This window comes from Suricata suricatta, chromosome 15 (assembly GCF_006229205.1).
Source record: "Suricata suricatta isolate VVHF042 chromosome 15, meerkat_22Aug2017_6uvM2_HiC, whole genome shotgun sequence".
Taxonomy (NCBI): domain Eukaryota; kingdom Metazoa; phylum Chordata; class Mammalia; order Carnivora; family Herpestidae; genus Suricata; species Suricata suricatta.
Window position 1 is genome coordinate 2,088,163 of NC_043714.1, and position 20,330 is coordinate 2,108,492.

The window sequence follows — 20,330 nt, forward strand, 5'->3', positions numbered from 1 at the left end:
AGAAAGAGAAAGAACAAGCATACAGTAGGGAAGGGACCTAGAGAGAAACCCCATGAGCAAGAGAGAGAGGCAGAAAGAGAGAGAGGGAAAGAGAAAATCCCAAGCAAGGTCTGTGCTGTCAGCACGGAGTCCAACGTGGGGCTCAATCGTCTGAACGTGAGATCGTGACCTAAGCTAAGAGTCAGAGGCTTAACCAGCCAGACACCTCAGATTTTCAAACATTTAAATGAAGTTTTGAAAACTGCAAAAACTACTGCGTTAGTATAAGAAAAAAGTGTTCTCACAGCAATATTGACCTCTACATATGAATGATTGCTCAAGCCATTACAGGGCTCACTAGCACAGTAATCAAGTCCTCCAGTTGCCTCTCTGCATTCCTATTGGCTTCTGTAATTTTTCTCACTAATAATCTAGTGTAGAATATAATTTTTTTTTAAACTCAGTCTCCTAAAATACCTAAGCAGTTGATTTCTTAATATAATTGCAAAGAAAAACCCCCATAGATTTATAATGATATCAATTTCATGACACACACACAAAGACAATAGTCATGTGTTCTTCAGAAACTTTGAAGTATATAAGAAAATAAAGAGAATAAATTCAAGATATAATTGTGCAAATAATAATTAATTACAGCTAAAAATGCTGGACCTATTATATCTTCCATTATATCATCCAAAAATATATGAGTTTATTTTTCTACTTATATCTTCACTCTAGACATTGTATTTAAAGTATATCTTATTACTTATCATTATAGACTGTGAGGTAAGTCATCTTGGTGTTTCTGACAAAGTAGTTGTCTAAAACCCAATATTTAATTGTAAAAAGATTTATGGAAAATAAAAAGAAATAATTCTGTTAAATGGCTTAAATGAGACGGAAGGATCTTTTTTATAACATATTTGATTGCATTTCTATGAAGGCTCTTTTCTCTCCTGGTGGCTGTATTTAGACAGAATATCAATAGGACATCTTTCCTTAAGGACAACCTATTCCAAAAATAAAATTGCAAGAGTGAGATCAATTCTTTAAAACTTCTGAAGGTTTCTGCCTAGAGGCATGAAAACACAAAGGAATCTCTCTTAAATTTGCATTACATGGAAAAGTGCATTATTTTAAGAAATAAGTATCAATGGTTTTCTTATAACCTAAACATTGACTGGGCTAAGAAAAAATTAATAAGATCTGTACTTAATTAGGTTGTATAACCTTCCAAACTTTCCCATAAAATTGTTCTCTGATAATCATTTGAAAAATATTTAATTACTCAAGTCACTATCTCCTCATAAAGCTAGAAATTAATAGAAATAGAATTAATAGAAATTAATGTGATTGTGAACCAAAGTATATTTTAAAAATATATAATAATATTAGATGATGAAAGTTTCATAGAGCAAACTATATCATACACAACTACCACACTTAAGAAAAATATATTCTAAAGACAGAACAGTACACTGTTGAAGGGTAGCAGAATGTGCTGCCCCAAAATTCGTCTGTTTGGCATAAAAATTATTTTGAGATTATTTTTTTAAGAAACTTCAAACTCAAGGGGCGCCTGGGTGGCTCAGTAAGTTAAGTGTCCGACTTTGACTCAGGTCATGATCTCAAGTCTAATGAGTTCAAGCCTCGCATCGGGCTCTGTGCTGACAGCTCAGAGCCTGGAGCCTGTTTCAGATTCTGTGTTTCCCTCTCTCTTTGCCCCTCCCCCTCTTCTCGCTCTCTCCCTCTCTCTCTCTCTCTCTCGTCTGTCTCAAAAATACATAAACATTAAAAAATTAAAAAAAAAGAAACTGCAAACTCAAGAGAAGCTCTGAAAACAGAAGAGAAGCTACCTTTCTGCAAAGGAAATCTACGGTTATAAAGGGTTATAAAGGGAATTTACATTAGAAAGAAGGCCTGTGTCAGGGAGAGAGCTATTATCTGAGATAATTTTCTCATTTGAAGGACTTATCTGTAAGACCTGCAAGATTTGTTTAGCAAACACTCTTCTCACCTTTGTGAATTGCCTTCCCCGCTTTGAAGCCTAGAGCTCTATCTTTCCTTAGCTCAGGATGGTATATGGTCTCAATCATTTTCTGCCTTTTGAGCCTGTCATACCTTTGTGATGCTTTCATACATACGTATGTAATTAATTTTTTCTCCTATGAATCTGTCTTTTATTACAGGAAGATTTCAGCTGAGAACTTATAAGGGTAGAAAGAAAATTATTTTTCCTCCCCTTTACTGTGCATATCCCAAATCAGTTGTTAATATGAATGCTTAACGGAATGAGCCTTTCCATTTGCCTTCTATGAATAAGATACTTTGTGTGTCGTGTAAGCATTTAACCAGCATATACTGCTCTGAAAGAAAGGTTGTAATAATATTCTGAAAGTAAAATAAAAATGCCCTTCTATCTTACACAACAATATGCAACACCTTATGTAGGTTAATTATACACTACAAACTGGTATTTGACTTTTACTAAATAATGAAAATATTTATAAACAGACAAAAACTATTGAGACTTTTAAAAGGAGCGTGAATAATAATTTACTGAGAATTATTAGAGAAACAGTGTTATAAATTTCTAATAAAGGAATTTACATGTAGATTTCATTTCATTGCAGGTTTTTGAAAATGTGTAGGATTATGATTTTATCTACAGTTACAAAATTTCTGGCTAAAACTTCAAATAATTGTCAATTTTGTCATAGAAGACAAGGTACTTCAAACCAAGAAATGTATTTCTTATACTCGTTGCACAGGCTCTGTAACAATAACAGACACATAAGGAAAGTTTTGGGAAAACACTGCATCCAACTTCTTCTGTGTTGCTGCCTAATTTCCCCACCAACAAGCATCATGAAGAATTTCAGAGTTTGACTTTTTATCTTTTAATAAGGTACTCAGAAATTCACTATTTCAACACTTTAATTTTCTCTGCTTGTGGTGATAATGTTGAGTTTTAGAAAAAAGCACTTATGAAAAAGCATCCTCCATTTGCCAGGATAAATTGAAAAATAGAGTAGAAAATGAAGACCAGAGTTTTGTATCATATCCCTAGCCCCATCTAATTCTGGAGAAGAAGCACTGCTGATGCTTTAAGGACCTGATGCAGGGGTGGACAGCAGGTGCCTCCTGCCCACGTTGAAGTGACTCTGGAGGAGGGGGACACAGCATTGTCAGGTACCTCTTTTCTCTCCTACATATTAGGAGAGAACCCTCTCCTTTGTTCTGATGAAAAAGGTCTTTCCTGAAGATTGTTTCTCTTTCAACTTTTATGTATACATTCAATGACCCCTGAATCATATATCACCAGTATAAACCTCTCTGTGAACTCCATTCCAGAATGATCACTTGTCTATTGGAAAAAGAGCCCCACGTCAGGCTCTGTGCTGACAGCTCAGAGCCCGGAGCCTGCTTCAGATTCTGGGTCTCCCTCTCTTTCTGATCCTGCCCTGCTTGGGCTGCCTCTCTCCATCTCTCAAAAATAAATAAAAAACATTAAAAACAAAACCTTTTTATGTGACAATGGTTTTAAATGTACAGAGAAGTTGTGGAAATAGTACAGAGAGTTCTCATGTGCCCCAAACCCAGTTCCTGGTATTTCTAACATCAAAATGCACATTGCATGCACATATGCCACAATCAGTGAAAAAGACAAGCAAACAGCTAAGGAAATGAGAATAAAGTATGGAGATTCACTGGCATGTTCCAGGACCCTATTCAGGATTCTACCTTACATTTAGTCATCATGTCTCCTTAGGCTCCTCAAGACTGGCAGTTTCTTAGACTTGCCTTATTATGGTTGAGCATAACATTGTTGGAGTCCTGGTAAATTATTTTGTAGGACATTCCCCAAAGGAGACTTGTCTGATGGTTTCTTCATAATTATACTGGAGCTATGATGCTTTGAAATAAAGACCATGGCAAAAAAGTGCATTCTCATCATGTCATATCAAGGGCACATACTATCAACATGACTTGTCTGTTGATCAGCTTGATCAGCTGTCTGGGGCAGTGTTTGTCAGGCCTCTCCCCTGGTAAGTTGCTCTTAGATTTTCTGTCTCTGCTATAGTCTTTGGAAGGAGTGTCTTTGTGCAACCCAACTACAGAAGTGAGGAATTGTAATCCCCTTCATAGTAGTGGAGAAGATTATTTGGTGTTCTTCTGCATGAGAGATCTGTCTTTTTATCCATATTTATTTATTTACTTATTTGTTCATTCAATTATTTATTTATGTCAGTATGGACTAACAAATGTTTGTTTTATACATTGTGCCATAATCCAATACTTATTTCTTTTTTGTTTTCTTCCTTTCTCCCTTTTTTCCCTTCCTTCTTTCCTCCCTTGCCCCTTCCTTCCTCTCTCTCTCCTTTCTTTCTTTCTTTCTTCCTCTCTCTCTCCTTCCCTTCTTTCTTTCTTTCTTTCTTCTCCAAATATTTCAGATTCACCACTGGGAACTCTTTCGGTTATTCAGTTAGCTCCTTATGTTCTTTTGACATAATCCATCTTTTGCTTATTTGTTTATTTCCTTACTCTCTGATATTACAAAATACTCCACAATCATCTCGTATGTATTCTGTTCCAGGTCTCATGTCAATCATTTCTCCACAGAGCTTGGCTTCCATTATCGGTGAATTATATTAAAAACCAAGATATGTCAGTGGATGAACTCATCTACAGTGGTGTCATTGTTTGTAAGTCTTTCCACCTGAAAGAGCAAGAAAACGTACGTGTATTGCCCAACTTGTGTATACACATGTGTATATTCTTGTGTATCTATCTGTTTTTATATCTTATATCCATCTATTATTTATATTATGAACATATATGTTCATGATGTCATTCACAACTCTAATCTTGGACTACATAGTTCATTCCAGACTTCTCCTCTTGTTTGTCTAGGACCGCCCATTCCAACAATGAAAAATGTGAGTTCCACCATCCGCCATCCATTTATTTAATCATTTTGCCCCAGTATACAGGTTTATAGTGGTAATAATAGTTCATCTGCATTTTTATTGGAAGAAGTTTTATCAACTAAACTACAGTGGTTACGGATAGTCTCCTTTGACTGTAAGTTTACAGACTATACTCATTTCTTGCATTATTTAGGTCAGCACCCCAACCCCCTTGGGGGAGGTAGTTTCATACATTTGCAATACAGTTAGAATTTTTTGTCACATTCTGCTCGCCAGAATTCCTCAGCACCCTAAATGACTTTTTAAAACTTGTAGACATTGAGGTTCCTACTTTGTGCTGTAAATTTCTATGACTTTTGAAAAAAGCAGTGTCATGTACCCTTAATCTTCTCTGCTAGAGTTTTTCCATGTTCATGCCAAAGTGGAGGATGCCTTTGAATTCATGGTACCTTGAGTTCCTATCATTCACCTCAACAATGTAAACTCATTCTAACACTCATCATGCTGGGGAAAGAACCACTGAATTTATAAATGAAGATGCATTTCTGACATTCAGTTTATGATTTTGCAAAGCATCAACTGGTGATTGAAATATAGAAAAGGGTAGATTCTCTGCTAAAATGTGAGTTTTCTTCTATTATACAGTTAACCACCTCTGTAGTATGAGATTTTGATTAGTAAGGTTGAACTGCCTTAGGTTGAAGACAATTAAATGACAAAGTCAATATCACACAATCATATGTGGAAGGATTTCAAATGTTAGAGATTATCTAACATATTATCTAATATTTATACAGAATTTCTTCCAAACTAGACATTTCATGAAGGTTGAAAATACTTAATACCTGACAAAAGTAAACAATGAACATTATAGTCCATAAGATGTTTAAAGCAAATGAATTAAAGGATGGCCTTAACAGAACTCATCACCATAACTTCATCAAGGGCTGGTGCTAATTCAGTAGAGACTGGTGCACAGAAACTATAATGTATCTGCTGTCATAGAAACCTAACGTGGTAGTTTTTTTAAAAAAGAAGAATAAATATATCCAATTTATTCTACACTAAATATTACTATCTTATAAATATAGTGTTGTTCCCTTTCTGAGTTTTGTGAAAGACAAGTAATCAGGCACATTCTCTGACATGTCAGTGAAGGAAAATTTTTCATGATTTTCTACTTTAGTTACAGTGCAATAACATTGCAGAAGTTTAGATTGGATGCTGAATCCTATTCAATTGAAGATAATTGAATTTTAACTGAAGATTTTAGAAAATACAGAAATTTTTATGAGTTAGGTTTGGGTCATGTACTGCATGTAGAAGCTACTTGATGTATTTTAAGTCTCCCTAAAATAAGAGCCTTAATTTTTAAAATCACTCTTCTTTATAATTTTCATTAAATTTTCTCTCTGACATTAAAAGATTAGAATAATTTTTACATACTGATAACATAAGTTTGGTAAGAACGTTGCTAATATTTAAGCCCAATATCTCAGTTTTTTTTTTCCTCTGTTACCTACCGTCCATTGTCCACCAACTGAAAAAATCCAGTCAAAAAATCATCAAGAGATTCCTTCACTTGGACAAAAGACTATTACCAGGTGTATTTTAGAAGGCATGTGGAATGTGGGCCAGAAGACAGAGGAGTGAGATACATGAGTAACTTTTTGTTCCATTACCATTTTTTGCACTTATTAATATGCATCCTTTCATGAAACATTGATGAAATCAGTGTTTGTTGCCTTGGGGAAACAGTAAAAGATGAAACGGTTACTGCCTAGAAGAGCTTATAGTATATTCTATCCGAGGGCTTTCTGAAAGGCTGATATTGGTCTCCGGCTTATCCGGTCTATAATGAACACGTAATAAGTCAGTTTGCAAGGCACTATACTCTGTGTTCTTTAAAGTATAGAAATACATTACACAGCTCTGTTAAGAGAAAAAGAGAAAAATCAACATGTGCTGAAATCAAACACAACTTTTGAATGTCAGTGTAGAATTAGAATTGCAAAATTATGCAAATTTAAATAATCACAAATAAACCACACTAGGAACAGTTTTTTAATTGTTTTATTGCTAACAATACATTTTGCGTGTGCACTGTAGTTACAAAGGTGCAAGTCCCCATTACTAAAATGAAACTAGTCATGTGAACATCTTTTATGAGGCATTTTAACCCTTGGCTTCAGAAAGATATACAATAGTTAATTACATGAAAGGTCAGAATATAAATTCCATAGGCTGAATTGAAAGCCACAATGTGAATACTTTAAGAGATGTTAAATTTCAAGGTACTTGAGAATCAAAAGAAGTGTAAATTATAAGAGCATTCCCTCCTACACTTTAATCAAAACAGTAGTGTGAAGAAAGAATTTGTAGCACCAAAAAAATAAAAAACAAAAAACCTTAGAAAAGAACATAGCATTACTGGATTACCTACTACTTTAATATCAATATAAAATAAGGTGAAAATCGGTATGAAAATGTGGCTGGAATTGTTTCAAGGTGGTGAGGTAGTTCACACAGCTGTGATGATCCCAGAAGGATGGGGAGAGTTTCAGAAATGAGGCATAGATTCTGTGCTCAAAGATGAAGGGACTGGAGATGGTTCTCTAGCCAGCTGGTGCATGGTGAGCGCCGTGCTCTGTGTTGTGGGAGCGTGTTGCTGGGTTGAATTAAGTACAAGCCAGCAATTTTGAATGCAGGATATTTAGCAACCCTGGTATTGGCCCACTAGTCAGTAGGTCTCCCAGCCCTAGTGACAAAGGGGTCCTTAAACATGAGCACAGGAGCAAGTAGGAGGCTGTGGTTAGGAAGGAGCATGGAGCCCTAAGCTAGAGAGACTGCAATGGGAAGAAAGAAAGAAAACTAAAATGTTGTACTGAAAATGAATATATTTGTTTACATATTATTTAACTTTTCATTTTTAAATATTTTTTGATTCTTTGGAATCTGCCAAGATAGTACAGAGAGATCTGATATGACCTTCACCTGGTTACCCAATGTGGTTACATACTACATGAGTCTCTCAAAACCAGGAACTTGAAGTTGGTATGACGTGTGTGCTTAGTCTGTGTCATTCTTCCTGCGTAGATGTGTGGGAGTGTCTGCAATCAAGATACATGTCTCCTCTGTCACCACAAAGATCTCCCTGGGGCTGCCCCTTACAGGCACCCATGGCTCTTTTCCTTCCTAATCGCTAGCCATCAACAACCACTGTTCAGTCTTCCATCTGATAATGTTGTCATTTCAAGAGTGTTTGGTATAAGTAGAATCACATATGTGGGATTTTCACAGGGGCTCCTATCATTCAGTGTAAATGTCCTTGAACTGCATTCAAGTTAGTGTGTACAAACATGCAGGTGCTTTCATTGCTAGTAGATTCTGTGGTGTGTAGATGCCAAAGCTTGCTTATCTACTCACCTGGTAGGGAAATTTGGTTGTTTCCATTTTTGAGTATTAAAAAAGCTGGTTTGTATAGGCATATGAAGGTTTTGTATAGAACTAAGTTTCCATTTATCACCGAGTACTATGATGGCTGGGTCATCTGGTAAGTGCAGTTTCTCAAGAAATTGCCAAACTATCTTCCAATTTGACTTTTCTGCTTCACATTACCATCACTCATTGTCAGCACTATTTTTTTTTCATTTTAACTGTTCTAGTAGGTGATATTTCATCATGGTGTTAATTTGTGTTTCCCTAATGGTTAATGATTTTGAATATCTCTTCATGAGTATGTCTGCTTCTGTATATCCTGTTTAGTAAGTGTCTCTTCATCATTTTTACCCATTTTGTAAGTCAGCTGTTTGTTTTCTAATGTTGAGTTTTGAGACCTCATTATATGTTCTAGATATGACTACTTTGCCAAGTATTTTGTGACTATTTCCCCCCAATACTTATCCTGAATTTTCAGCCTGCTAATGGGGGCTATTTTTCATAATAAAAGTTTTAAAATTTTGTGCAGTTCAATTTAAAGATGGAAAGGAAGAAGTAAAATCTCATTAGTAGATAACATGATTATTTATGTAGAAAATCTTAAGGAATTGACAAAAAATACCGAGAGTAATAAATAAATTTAACAAAGTAAGAGATCACAATGCCAAAATAAAAAATTCAATGCAAAAAATTGGAAAACTAAATTTAAAAAGGTACCAGTTACAATCGTGTGAAACAGAATAATTAGGAATTAATTTAATAAAATTTTATAGTACACTGACAATTTTATAAAAAAATAACATGTAGAGTCACCTGGATGGCTCAGGTGATTAAGTGTCTGACTCTTGATCTCAGCTCAGGTCTTGATCTCAGAGTTGTGAGTTCAAGCCCTGCATTGGGCTATATGGTTGGCATGAAGCTTACCTTAAACAAAATTACATGTGATTGTCTGGGTGGCTCAGTTGGTTAAGCGTCGGACTTCAGCTCAGGTCATGATCTCATGGTTTGTGAGTTTGAATCCCATATCAGCCTCTGCGCTGACAACTCAGAGCCTGGAGCCTGTTTCAAATTCTGTGTCTTCCTCTCTGCTCCTCCCCTGCTCATGTTCTGTGTGTCTGTCAAGAGAGAAAGAGAAAAATAACGTTTAATTTAAAAAGATGTATTTTGTTGATGGATTATAAGACTCAACATTGTTAATCTGTTTGTCTGTTGTCCCCAAACTGATTTTAAATATTAATGCAATACTGATAAAAATCCTTACAGTTTTATTTCTTGTAGAAATTCACACTGTGGTTCTGTAATTTATATGGAAATATAAAGTTTTTAAAATGTGTCTCTAAAAAAATTCTTAGAGAAAGGAACAAAATTGGAAGATTTACATCAACTAATTTCAAGAACCTGAGAGCTACAGTAATCAGGAGAGTGTTGTATGGGTGTAAAGATAAATAAACTTCTTAGTGAAGCAAAACATACAGTCCAGAGATAGAACTGAACATACATTATCTTTTATCAAAAGAGCCAAGGTAATTCAATATAGTGTGTTCTTAACAAAATAGGCTAAAGAATTTCTTATAAAATCAAACACAGTGCCATATAACCTGATAATTCATTTCTGAGGCATTTACCCAAAATAAATAAAAGTATATGTCTACCAAAAGACTTGTACATGAATGCGCACAACAACTTCATAAAAACTGAAAGTTGAGTGTCTACAAGGTGTGCTTTGCAGGTGATAAACATGAAATGATGTAGTAGAAATACCATGAATGTCTGATGAGCAATGAGAAGTAACACACATTGGTGTAGCACACTTCGTGTAGCACAGAAGAAGCCAGACATGACAGAGTGCATACTTACTTGACTATTTGTGTGGCATCTGCATCGAGCAAACTAATTCACGGTGACAAAACCTAGCCATGTGCTAGGCATAGGCACCATTTACATTTATTGAAAGGGGCATGAGTGGTGGTCACAAGGGAGTATATATTCATCAAAATCAGTGGAAATGTACTTAAATTGTCCTAATTTTTCTCTATGTTCCATTTTACATCTATGAAGTTAATTTAAAAAAAACTGAACATATGTGGTCACTATACCGACAATTCACTAGTAGGTAAATTCATATACATTGCAATAAAAATCCACGATCGACAATATTCATGTCATTTCTATTCATAATAGCCTCAGGCTAGAAAAGAGTCAAACGCACATTAACAGTAGAGTGCTGAAATCAACCAATAAATGCTATTACTCAATGGAATGTCTGACCACAGTGTTGACACAAAATTTATTTTTAAATATTTTCCTTTTTTAAAAGTAATCTTTACACCCAACATGTGGCTTTAACTCATGACCCCGAGATCAAGAGTCACATGCTTTACTGACTGCACCAGTCAGATGCCCTGACACAAAATTTAAACACAAAAGTGAGGGGCGCCTGAGTTGCTCAGTCAGTTAAGCATCCGGCTTCAGCTCAGGTCATGATCTCATGGTGCGTGGGTTCAAGCCCTGCATCGGGCTCTGTGCTGACAGCTCAGAGCCCGGAGCCTGCTTGGGATTCTGTAACTCCCTCTCTCTCTCTGCCCCTCCCTGCTCACGCTGTCTCTCTCTGTCTCACAAAAATAAATTAAAAAAAAACCATAAACACAAAAATGTTTGTATTGTATTATGCCATTTTATAAAGCACAAAAATTGGCAAATCTAATAAAACAGTGGTCAGAAGAGTGGTTCCCTTGGGATAGTGTTTGGAAGAAGGAATAAAGGAGGCTTTCAGGATGCAGATAATATTTTTATATTTGAGAACAAATTTTACATTTCCTGTCCTCCTCTTTCTTTTTTTAATAATTTTTTAATGTTTTATTTACTTTTGGGATCATGAACTGAGCTGAAGTTGGAAACTTAGCAGACTGAGCCCCCCAGGCGCCCCTGCCCCGCCTCTTTCAAATTGTTTTTCACTGCTTTCCTTGTATTTCCCAGGATGCTCTCCTGGTTTGTACTAGCTTGTTATTTCGTAGAGGCTTTTAAAACAGCATTAAGAATGGTGTTGGCAAATGTATGTTTTGTGATTTTTTCAATTTTGTTTTGCATCTCTAGTTTCCTATCTTACAAAATTAAAATGTCGCTGCATATAAATGGACTTTCATATATTTATTCCCAAAGTATTCAACACAGTATGAAGCGCATAGGAGGAATTCAAATATACTTTTTGCTTCTAGATATAAGTGATTGCATCATGCTTTCTTTTGTTCCTGTGGGTCTGGAACGGTCCTGACATATGGAAGATAGGTGACAGATCTATACCCATGGGCCTGAAGTACTGTATTAGCCAGTTTTCACTTAGGGTCCCCTGAGAGCAGCCATCAATGTGATCCATCAAAAATTTTAAGAAATATTTTCAAGGGAAGAAAAGGAATTATTCAAAAGTCAAATTAAGTAACAAAACAAGTACTAATTCTTCATGTTTAGAATCAATTAGCCAGTTTTCACTTAGGGTCCCCTGAGAGCAGCCATCAATGTGATCCATCAAAAATTTTAGGAAATATTTTCAAGGGAAGAAAAGGAATTATTCAAAAGTCAAATTAAGTAACAAAACAAGTAATAATTCTTCATGTTTAGAATCAATGGAACCTTGTAAAATAAAAGAAAATCTCAATATTCTCACATTTTGTCACTTCTGGCTCTATAATTTTATCAAGTTCTGCAGCTAAGGATATTTAACAACCTTCACTAATCCTTCCCATGGTAACGTGGGGTTGCCTCTTAGAGGCTGTTGAGAGCTGATTTGTTAACATCTCTTTCAGATTATATTCAATCTAGTCTAATCAATCACAGTGGGAATATTTACACCATGAATGTAAGCAAATATTAAAAATTGGCAGTTCTTCCTCCCAAGAGCCAGTTGTCAGATTTTGCTAGCCTATGACTGCTTATAAAAATCTGCTGTGTTTCTTGATAGTCTGCTGTTGCTCATAAGATTACTATTCTGTGGGGGCACCTGACTTCAGCTCAGGTGGTGGTCTCATGGTTCTTGGGTTTGAGTACCACATCTGGCTCTCTGCTGTCATTCACTTCCTCTGTCTCCCTCTCCATCCCTCCCCCCCTTGCTTGCCTGCTCTGTCTCTCCTTTTCTCTCTCTCTCTCTCTCTCTCTCCCTCTCTCTCTCAAAAATAAATAAACATTTAAAAATAAAGATTAATGTTTTGTGTCTTTGTGTTTTATTTGTCTTTAGCTTTTATACATTTTATCAGTTTCTACATATAAAGCCATTCTACACATTTTGTTTTCTGAAATATGTTAAATATAATGATCCATTGTCTTCTGATATAAAATTTTGGTGTTTGTGTGTCCAATCATATTGTCTTCCTTTTTTCATCTTTATGAATGGCTTGGTTAATCATTTGGCCTGGTTCCCCAAAGTATTTTCTTTTTATTTTTACACAGAAGTAACTTTATTGGAACTTTTCTCAATGTTGATTATACTGAGAAGATTTTCCATAGAAAATGTGGGTACTTTCAAAATATAGATTGAAGTCCCTTTCTGTCAAAAAAAAATCATGAATATACTGTTTAAGCTCATTTTATTCCATTGTGTAAGTTTTCTTCTCTATGGACTGCAAATATATGGATGTTGGAGACTTTTTTGTCTTTCTGGTATACCTTCCCATTCCTCGGAATAGCTTCTTATTTCTTTATTTCTGTTTTATTTTTATTCAGTTGTTTTTATTTCAATTTATTTCACTTATAATTTTTGTATTATCTAAAGACTTTATATATAATTTGCAAATTTTCTCTAAGCTTTAAAACTCTTATATGAGCTATTTCTTTTCACATTTTGTCATTCATTAATGAATTATTTTCTAAGTAATTTTCCTTTTTGATTTGTGTTTTTTCATGACTTCTAAAATATCAATTTCTTTCGAGTAAAAACAATAACCATGTTACGCATTTTCTGGTTTTCATTACTATATGTTGTTGGAGGAGTGGTTTTATTTGTCTGTATGTACTTAAATTATTCTCTTTTTTCTTAATATTTCTTTGGTGTTCAATTACAGTCTTTTTTTGTTAATTATACCAAATGATACAGACTTTCATAAGTTATTTTATTTGTTTTGGTTTCTGTTTTAAGAAGGAGGAAATTCACGTTGGGGTAGAAATGAGCTTGGACTGGAGTAGCAATTTTTGTTAAAACAAAAAAAAAAAGAGAAACATAATAGCAGATGCTGAGATTTAGAAATTAATGCACATAACTATTTAGTAGACATTTAATTTTATAATAAAGTTATGGGCATAGGTTTTACATGAAATTCACATTTTAAATGCTGATTACCAATGAGGACTCCTACAGCTGAATTTATTACAGTATTTAACTATCTAGTCTAATCCAATTTAGCTATCTACAGCTATTAATCTTACTTGCTTAGCTTATGTAACTTATTAGGGAATTCCAGATGGGTTTATTGAGACCTTGGTTTGAATTTTACCTGTATCATGATTTCCTGCATGAATTTGCACTCTAGTGCCAATCCTCCCAATTCAGATTTCCCATCTGCATCTCAAATAAAGATTTCAGCTTAACTATTTACTGAGATGTTAGGAATTATAAGTATTAGGATTGATTTGGCTTCATATCTGCTCACAGACACCTTAGGCATGCCGCTGTATTTTTCTTTCACTAAAAAACAAAACAAACTTCTATATATCAATGTCAGAAGTCACCAGGAAACACAAATATTTCTACTTTGTGCAAAAAGCAGCCATTAACAATTTATTTTACCTCAATTGGAGAAGAGCTCTGATATTTTCAAGATGAATCATAAACTATGGATAGTTATTCAAGTAAAACTTTATTTTGTACAAGAGCTGTTACATAGTAAAACTGGAAAAATGGAGAGGAATCTGACATAGCCAATTGACTGTGAACTGCAATAAACAATATTGAAGAGTAGTAGATTGTGACACTGAAAAATACAGCCACCCCCACATCCACTAACAATTTATCAGTGACAAACTGACAAATCTGAATAAATTTAGACATTTGCTTCACTTCACGTATTTCAGGTAAGATATGCTCAATTGTGGAGCTGCTAAGTCTCTCCCACAATGTGGCCATCAGCTCTATTTCTCCTCTGTTGGTAGCTGCTGTTTTTGGAGTAGTAACTGTCTGCTTCCAATTCTTCCAGGTGAATTTTTTCCCCATGATTCTTGGAACAAAATGTGGGATGAAATCATTCCTAAATATCTTGCTCCAAGAATCATGGGAAAAGAAAAGCATGGATGGAGTTGGGCCAACATGGCAGAGAAATAGGGGCTTCCATACTTCCTGTACTCTCAAAGAAGGGCTGAAGCCAAAGGGGTCTGAACCCCAAGTCTGGGAGGAAAGGAAACAGAGTCTAGTAGGAAGATGGCCTCATAGGGCTACTTCAAGGAACAAACCAAAGTACACATGGTGGAAAGTCCAAGTCATCACCATGAGTAGGGAAATAAAATAACCAAAGTCACAACAACAGAGAGCAAGTAAAACTCTCCAAAAATATATCTCCTGAATGCCCGGGGCCCAGACAGTGTATGAGCCCTGTTAAATATAGCAGTACATACAGGTGCAGAACACATAAAAAGCTTTTAAAACTTTCAAGAGACACATAGCTGGCCAAAATGATGAAACAGAAGAATTCTCCTCAAAAGAAATTCCAGGAAGAAGTAACAGCAAAAAAATTGACCAAAACAAATATAAGCATAACTGAACACAAATTTAGAATAATAGTCATAAAATGAATCCCTTGGTTTGAAAAAGGCATAGAAGACAGCAGAAACTCCATTGCTGCAGAGATCAAGGATCTTAAAAATAGTCACATTGAATTAAAAATGCTGTAAGTGAGGTGCAAAATTAAATGGAGGTCACCACCACATGGACTGAAGAGGCAGAGGGGAGAATAGGTAAATTAGAAGATAATATTATGGAAAAAGAGGAAACTGAGAAAAAGAGAAATAAATTGACCCAGGAGCATGAGAGGTGAATCCGAGAACTGAGTAAGACAATCAAACTTAAAAATATCCATATCAAAGGAATTCCATGAGAAGAAGAAGAGAGAAAAAGGGGCTGGATGGGTACTTGAACAAATCATAGCTGAGAACTCCCCCAACCTGAGGAAGGAAACAGACATTAAAATCCAAGAGGCACAAAGAACTTCCTTTAGACATAACTTGAATCTATCTTTTGCACAACATATCATAGTGAAATTGGCAAAATATAAGGATAAAGAAAGAATTATGAAAACAGTTAGGCATAAATGGGCCTTAACATACAAAGGTACACACATAAGGGTAGTCACAGACTTATCTACTGAAATTTGGCAGGTCAGAAAGGAATGGCAGGAAATCTTTAATATGATGAACAGGAAAAATATGCAGCCATGAGTCCTTTATCCAGCAAACCTGCCATTCAGAATAGAAAAACAAATAAGGGTTTTCCCAAACAAACAAAAATGAAGGAATTCATCACTAGTAAACCAGTCCTACAAGAGATCCTAAGGGGTACTCTAACAGCACACCTAAAGGAACTAGAAGCAGAGCAGCAAGAACATCCCAACCTAACAGAAGAAGGGACATAATAAAGATAAGGGCAGAAATAAACAATATAGAATCTCCAAAAACAGTTGACCAAATCAATGAATCCAAGAGTTGTTTTTTTGAAAGAATAAACAAAATTGATAAACCTCTAGCCAGGCTTCTAAAAAGTAAAAAAAAAAGACCAAAATAGATAAAATCATCAATGAAAATGGATTTATTACAAAAAATCCTGCAGAAATACAAGAAATTATCAGAGAATACTATGAAAAATTATATGCCAACAATCTGGACAACATGAAGAAATGGACAAATTCCTAAACACCCACACGCTACCAAAACTCAAATGGGAAGAAATAGAACATAGGAACAGATGCATAACTAGTGATGAAATTGAATCAATAATCAAAAATCTCCTCAAAAAATAAGAGCCCTGGGCCAGACGGCTTCCTTAAGAAATCCTACCAGACATATAAAGCAAACTTAACACCTATCCTTTTCAAGCTGTTCCAAGAAATAGAAATGGAAGGAAAACTTCCAGCTCATTCTATGAAGTCAGCATCACTTTGATGCCCAAGTCAGACAGAGATCCAGAAAAAAATAAGAGACAGAGAGAGAGAGAGAAAACTACAGGCCAATACCCTTGATGAATATAGATGCAAAACTTCTCAACAAAATATTAGCAAATCGAATTCAACAGCATATAAAAAGAATTATTCACTATGATCAAGTGGGATTCATTCCTGGGTTGCAAGGCTGGTTCAATATTCACAAATCAATCACATTAACAAAAGAAAATTTAAGAACTATATGATCCTATTGATAGATGCAGAAAAAAAACATTTGACAAAATACAGCATTCTTTCTTAATAAAAACCCTTGAGAGTGTAGGGATAGAAAAACTTACTTAAACATCATAAAAGCTATTTGTGAAAAGCCCACAGCTAATATTATCCTCAGTGGGGAAAAACTGAGAGCTTTCCCCATGAAATCAAGAACATGACAGGGATGTCCACTCTCACCAATGTAAACAACAGTGTTTAACAGTTTGTTAAACAAACACAGCGCTGGAATTCCTAGTATCAACAATCAGACAACAGAAGGAAATAAAAGGCATCAGAATTGACAGTGATGAAGTCCAACTGTCACTTTTTGCAGACAACATGACACTCTACATAGAAAACAAGACAGACTCCACCAAAAGTCTGCTAGAACTGACCCATGAATTTTGCAAAATGGCAGGGTACAAAATTAACCTACATTAATCAGTTGCATTTTTATACACCAATAACAATGCAACAGAAAGAAAAATAAAGAAATTGATCCCATTAACAATTGCTCCAAAAACCATAAAATACCTTGGAATAAACCTAACCAAAGAAGTAAAAGGTCTGTATACTGAAAACTATAGAAAACTTATGAAGGAAATTGAAGAAGACACAAAGAAATGGAAAAGCATTCCATGCTCATGGATTGAAAGAATAAATATTGTTAAAATTTCAATACTACCCAATGCAATGTACACATTCAATGCAATCCAAATCAAAATTGCATCAGTATTCTTCTCAAAGCTAGAACAATCTTAAAATTTGTGTGGAACCACAAAAGACCCTAAATAGCCAAAGTAATATTGAAGAAGAAAACCAAAACGGGAGGCATCACAATCCCAAACTTTAGCCTCTACTACGAAACTGTCATCATCAAGACAGTATGGTATTGGTACAAAAAAATAGACACATAGACCAATGGAATAGAATAGAGAATCCAGAATTGGACCAACAAATGTATGGCCAGCTAATCTTTGAGAAGGCAGGAAAGAGTGTCCAATGGAAAAAAGACAGCCTCTTTAACAGGTGGTGCTGGGAGAACTGGACGGCAATATGCAGAAGAATGAAACTAGATTTCTTTCTTACATCATACACAAAAACAAACTCAAAATGGGTGAAGGACCTGAATATGAGACAGGAAACCATCAAAACCCTAGAAGAGAAAGCAGGAAACAACATCCTTGACCTCAACTGCAGCCATTTCCTACTCATCACTTTCCCAAAGGCAAGGGAATCAAGAGCCAGAATGAACTATTGGGACCTCATCAAGATAAAAAGCTTCTGCACTGCAAAGGAAACAATTGAGAAAACTAATAAGCAACTGATGGAATGGGAAAAGATAATTGCAAATGACATATCAGTTAAAGGGTGAGTATCCAAAATCTATAAAGAACTCACCAAACTCGACAACCAAAAAACAAATAATCCAGTGAAGAAATGCTCAGTAGACATGAATAGACACTTCTCTAAAGAAGACATCCAGATGGTCAACAGACCCATGAAATGATGCTCAAAGTCACTCGTCAGCAGGGAAACATAAATCAAAACCACACTGAGGTATCACCTCACTCTGGTAAGAGTGGTTAAAATGAGCAGATCAGGAAACTATAGAGGCTGGCAAGGATGTGAAGAAACAGGCACCCTCCTACACTGTTAGTCGGAATGTGAACTGGTACAAACACTCTGGAAAACAGTGTGGAGATTTCTCAAAAAATTAACAATAGCACTCCCCTATGACCCATCAATAGCACTGCTAGGGATTTACCCAAGGGATACAGGAAGCTGATGCTTAGAGACATATGTGCCCCAATGTTCAGAGTAGCACTTTCAATAATAGCCAAATTATGGGAAGAGTCTAAATGTTCATCAGCTGATGAATGAATCAAGAAGATGTGGTTTATATATACAATGGAATACTACATGGCAATGAGAAAGAATAAAATTGGCCATTTGTAGCAACATGGATGAAACTGGAGGGTGTCATGCTAAGTGAAATAAGTCAGTCAGAGAAGGACAGATACCTTATGTTTTCACTCATATGTGGATTAGGAGACTCTTAACAGAAGACCATGGGAAAGGGGAAGGGTGAAAAATAATTACAGAGAGGAAAGGAGACAAACCATATGAGACTCTTAAATACTGAAAACAAACTGAGGGTTGATGGGGGGTGGGGGAGAGGGAAAGTAGGTGATGGGCATTGAGTAGGGCATTTATAGGAATGAGCACTGGGTGTAGTATGGAAACCAATTTGACAATAAAGTATATTTAAAAAAAATGAAATGCATGGATGGATCAAGTGCATGGGTCATTTTCTGTGCAGATAAAGAGAGAGAAGTCCTCTATGAAATTGTCAACTTGGGTTATAGTATTTGTATGGACAACTTTGAATTTACTGTGAAACTGTATTATTTATATGTAATTAAGGTAATACTGAAACTACAGGGTATAAAAATAAAGCAAACAAAACAAGAAAAGGTACATTTTAAGTATGAGCATGAAAGTTACAAAATTACTACAGTTCTCAGAAAGATAGGTAGAGATTTTACAAAGGGTGTCTTATATTTTCCCTACTAAATAGAGAGAGAAAAAACACCTTGAAGTCTCTCTTCCTTTCTTCTCTTCTTCCTTCCTTTTTCTTCTCCCCAACCCTCTCCTTCCTCTTCTCTGTCTCTTTGTCTTTCTTAATATCCTTCTTTTCAAGAAGAGTTACAATTGTGCCTTCATGTTTAGTTTTGCAAGTTTAAGTTCAGCGGGCATTCATTGTCGTGGGACACTGCAGGTTTTCGCCCCTGCTTCTCCTGAGAGCCCTTACTATGCAGAGTAGGGATTGTGGAAATATCATATCTGAAGATGGTCCTAGGAACCATTTGGTAGGAAGGAAGTTGGGTCTTGACTCTTTCCATCTTGAGGTTCAATATTCTTGGAACACATCTGAGTTTTTCTGGCAGGAAAGGGTCTTGCAATGCAATTCATTCTGATGCGAAGAGATATCAGGCAAAAAAATGAAGAGAACAGCAAACAACAAACTTACTTCTGTCGGTGTTTAGCAACCATAGCTTTATCCATCCTAGCACAGTAGTTGTGCTTTATAAGCATGTAGGGAGCAAGGGCTGAATACTGAGTGGAAACAAAAAAGAATTATAAGGCAGCACTGCCACATGTAGATACATACGTGAGCAAGCACATGACCATAACAGTGGATATTTAAGACATACCATATTGGGGCACATGGGTGGCTCAATCTGTTAAGCCTCTAATTTCAGCTCAGGTCATGATCTTATGGTTCATGAGTTCAAGCCCCATGTCAGGCTCTGTGCTGACAGCTCAGAGCGTGGAACCTACTTCAGATTCTGTTTATGTGTCTCTTTCTGCCCTTTCACTGTTCATGGTCTGTCTCTATTTCTCAAATATAAACATTAAAAATTTTTAATTAAAAAATAAATGATGAACATGTCTTAAAGTACATATTCTATTAACAGAATCAGAAATTATGTGCTTAAAATTTTTCATTGGAATAATAACAACAAATAGAAACTAATTATCCCAACATTGTCTTAACATCATAGGTCTTAAATGTGTATATCAGGTG